At 41.3% G+C, this 4,285-nt stretch overlaps 1 long non-coding RNA gene across 1 annotated transcript in view; it reads left to right on the top strand.

Moving 5' to 3' along the window:
• Positions 1-692: 692 nt before the first annotated feature.
• Positions 693-4,285, top strand: part of LOC109288372 — a 15,352-nt gene continuing 11,759 nt past the window's right edge. The window contains exon 1 of the long non-coding RNA XR_002095121.1: positions 693-1,027. This is a non-coding gene — a long non-coding RNA (uncharacterized LOC109288372). The remainder of the gene's footprint in view (positions 1,028-4,285) is intronic.

Consider the following 4,285-nt stretch of genomic DNA (forward strand, 5'->3'; position numbering starts at 1 on the left):
TTGTGGTGAAATCTGAATAGCTGATAGTCTCCATCTTAACAGTGGGCCATAGATGGGAAAGGGGTGACTGCACTGATACTGCTTCTACTGTCGACTCTTCTTCTGAGCTACGAAAGATGAACGTCTTCAGTTCTCCTTTCCAAAAGGGATTGCATTCATATATACTGATATTTTAAGTTTAGCCATTACATTTTATATGTAAATGGTAAGTCACAGAGACAGCACTCTTTACTTTAATTAATGCAGCAGAGCTAATACTATGACTTACGTGAGTATGGATATGCACTGAGAAACTAGATCTTTTGCTGACAATAGTATGCCATTTTCCAAGCAACAGATAGCCACAGACAATCAATCATTCTATAAGATTCAGTCAGCAGTGAGAAGAGTCCACACAAGGAGACCACACAACCACTACACTAGTTAATATCCTTCTCTTTCTTCCAAATTGTCCCTCATTAGTTATACTATACACAGGTGGCAAATATTTGTTTACTGGTTTTTACTTACCTTAGGAATGCAGAGCTATGAAACTGGTCAAAAATGTCATTTAAACAATAAAAGGAGTCTTGTGCCTTTTTAAAAGTATCCTGCTTTTCTTATATAGCTTTAAAGGTTTTGTTCCACAAAACCTTTCACAATTGGGTTGTCACAGCTCAGCTGCCTCACATATATGACTGCTCTTACTATAGTCAGTTCAGATTCCTAACCTGTCTCTGCTTCACTATTTTACATATGCAAACCTATTCATTTCTACATAAAATCAATAACTTTGCATTTTAAAGCAGAAAAAAAAATAGTTTTAGGACATTTTAGACAACCAGCTTTATTGTCCAGAATATAGTAATCCTTGCAATCAACACTCGTAAGGTTAATACCCAGAAAAGATGCTATATATTAGTAAAATACTGTCACTTCTGTAGCCACAACCAAGTATTATTTCATAATTCCCCTAGTTACTGAATCATGTACATAAAGGCAGGAAATGGAAACTAACAGGACTCAACCCACTGATGAACCCCAACAGGTAAAATGTATTTCCTTATCTGTTGTACGTTATCTTGCAAGCACATTTTATCACCTAAAAATGCAGAAAAAAATCTAATTAATTTTTAAAAAGCAGCTAAGGTGAAGGGGAACAATGGGCACCTTGCTTAGTTTAGGTGCTTTGTAAATCTCCTGAGTGTCTTTTGGCATGTTTTATGTGCCTAAATACATATACTTTTGTAACAACGGCCCTTCAATTAGATATTTGATGTTATCTTTGTATTAATTCTCCATAAGTATTGCTAACTGCAAGATCACCAATGAGACAAAACATGGGACTGGGAGAATCTTATTAGCTCAGCTAGACAAAAAAAATCAGTTATAAGTTAACCAAAGACCTTTATTTAAGATCATGAAGATATAGATTTCAAGTCCACAACAATTACTAATGATGTACCATGCTAGAGTTTCATTTCAGTGTAGGCATGTGTCACGCCCAGACACCAGTGCACCCTTGACCTGCAAGCCTGGGTTGGCACGACCGGCTTGGCGCGAGGAGGGATTTATGACCGGACAGGCGGGTGTTAATGGCGAGCAGGAGTCAGATAGTCAGATGATTTAAAGCGTAATGGTTACACAGAAAGTTTATTTTACTTACGCTACTGATGGCTTGCAGCGTAGGCAGAAGCAGTTGATTTCTTAGTTACAGCATGCAGATGTTCTGTTACTTAGCGATTACAGTGGGTTGCAGACTTGCTGAGTACAGGTTTTAAACAGTTTACACAAATTACTACGGCTTTACCGAGAGCTCTTGATGAGAGGGACGTACGAAAGATAAGATAAGACGAAAAAAGCGAGCTGGCAGGAACGGGGTTACACCAGAAGAAAAAAAATAAAACTAACCGGAGGCAGGGAGATATTGTTTGTAACTGATCAGGTTACAAGCTGTGTTTCTTGGGAATGCTCCGAGATCTCCGCTTTGGGCGGAAGTTCTTTCAAAGTTATAGGAAACAGAATAGCCAATTATTTCACGCCTGGCATGAATAATTAACAGGTTGGCACTTGTGCTTTCTTTGTTTGCTCAAGTTTCATAAAAAGGGGGGTTATATTTTTGTTTGGGTGGTACTGGTTCTGTTTGGTCACAGGAGGGCGAGCATAGTACATTATTTAATTTTACAATTCCGTTAAACCCAGCCAATTTGGGTATCTCATTACCATAGGGACGTTATCTTTCGTGCTGGGCTGTCAAAGTCAGTTTCTCTCTCGTATGAGAAGCTCAAATGATTTAAAATGAGGCAGAAACAGGGGTGTGTATATACAGCACTGTTACAAACTAAAAAATAATAGTGTGAGACTACAATTACAGAGTTTGTTGTGTTAGCCTCTGACCTTTTGCCATCTGATCTTTTGCCATCGGCATCTGAAATCAAAGACTTTGATCTTTGACAGCATGAAGATGACAGATTTCAGTTTTGGGTGGTATTTAGAGGAATCAAATTTTTCTGGTCTTCATCTTCTTTCCTTTAAAACATTAAGTCAAAGATACATCAGCATGGGCTACCCTTATTAACCTATTGAGTAGGGGTAACAGATGCTTTCAAAATTTTGGCATTATATGCTTTCACTGATGTAGAACAAAACCATACAGTATTAAGGTAAAATACAATATATATGAAATACATTAAAGCATTCATATTGACCATGTGATCACCATACTGCCTTACTCTGAGTTGGTTGTGTGCACCCAGAATCAAATCTGCTCATTTCAGTGACCAAGTGACACTCCTCCTGCTCCTTTCTCCAGTCAGCCCTGTTCCAGCGATGGGAAGCAGAGCTGGATTCTACTTGCGTTTATGCATTGTCACAGACCTGCTAGACGAATTCAAACTAATGGAATAAGTTCTGCTCTCATTTGTCCTAGAAGAGATTGCACAGGACTGAGAACTAACCCTAATTATATTTCAAAGCAGTCAAGTGGCAAAGGTCAGAATGTGGTTGGCAGAATCTCTCTAATGTGATGGTTTACGAGCTGAGGGAAAAGAAAAAACACCCACATCTCAGCTCCCCAGTGTCATGCAGCATTGGCAGGGCTGACAGTTTTAAAAATAAATCTTTACATTTATAAACAACAAGCGTGGCCCTCCACAATGCCATTCTAAATGACAGTTGTGTTTTGAAAAGTCCTAATTGAGAAAAAGAAAATAACCCACTTTACAGAGTATAGCAGGAAGGGAAGGAACTCTTCTGATTTACACCTCCTGGATTCTCATGCAGAAACAATCCTCCTGCTTTTGCCTATGAAGTAATCTTATAGAATGAAGACTCCCAAAGGGTTTTTGAATTGCTTCTCTGAAATCTCCTTCTGTGGAAAGGACTCTGGTAAACAAGAAAACAGGCTGATTACTTGGAAAAATTTCAGTGTCAGCTTGATAGACTAAAGGCTGAAAACAGACATCATCTGTGGAGCACGATCAGCTGTGCCACAGTATGTCATGGCACAGATGATCGCACTCCACAGACATCTACAGGCATTGCTGGTTGCCTGAGTTGGGGTGAGTCTGCAAATGGGGAAAAATCTCCACTTGCAGATGTGCCCCAACACCTAGGGGAGCAGTGGAATCCTCTATAGGGGATTTCTCTGCCATATATCTGCAAGTGCAGACAGGGGAAACCCCATAGGAATTCCCCCTCCTGCAGAGACATACCTCATGTTAGTAGAGGAGATATCTGCACTGGGAGGGATCCACTGCAAGGGATCCCTTCCATGCATCTAAGCACAGAGAGAGGAAAGTCCCACAGAAGGTGTCCCCCCCAAGCTTCCAGCCTGTACCCTGTGCTACTATCAGAAATGCACACTAGGCCACATCAGGTTGAAGGCCCAAATTTCCCCTCTTACCAGATGTGCCTCAGAGATCAAGCAATGCATCTGGGTATATAGAAAACCCCAACTTTCCTTGCTTACCCAGACATTTCCCCAGAGATCCCTGGGATACGGCTGGGTAAGCGGGGAAAGCAAGGCTGGTGCTCCCAAGGCTTGAAGGCCCTACAAGCCTGTGGAGCCCCTACTCCTGGTGGCTGAAGACCATGGGTAGCTTTAGGCTGCTGGTGGTCTCCTGCTTATGGCATGAACAAACATAAGAAAGACCCAGCTCAGTTTTAGGTGGCTTAATTTGAGCTGCCTAAACCCAAGTGTGCAACCATTCACCATTTGCTGAGAAGAGGCTCAGGCAGCCAGAGGGGAGTCAGTTGGGAGGGAGTGGCAGGTGAGTCCTCAGGGGGTTGAAGTGGAGGGGGTGGT

Source organism: Gavialis gangeticus, unplaced genomic scaffold (genome assembly GCF_001723915.1).
Source record: "Gavialis gangeticus isolate Ggan-Ray unplaced genomic scaffold, GavGan_comp1, whole genome shotgun sequence".
In the NCBI taxonomy this organism is placed as follows: domain Eukaryota; kingdom Metazoa; phylum Chordata; order Crocodylia; family Gavialidae; genus Gavialis; species Gavialis gangeticus.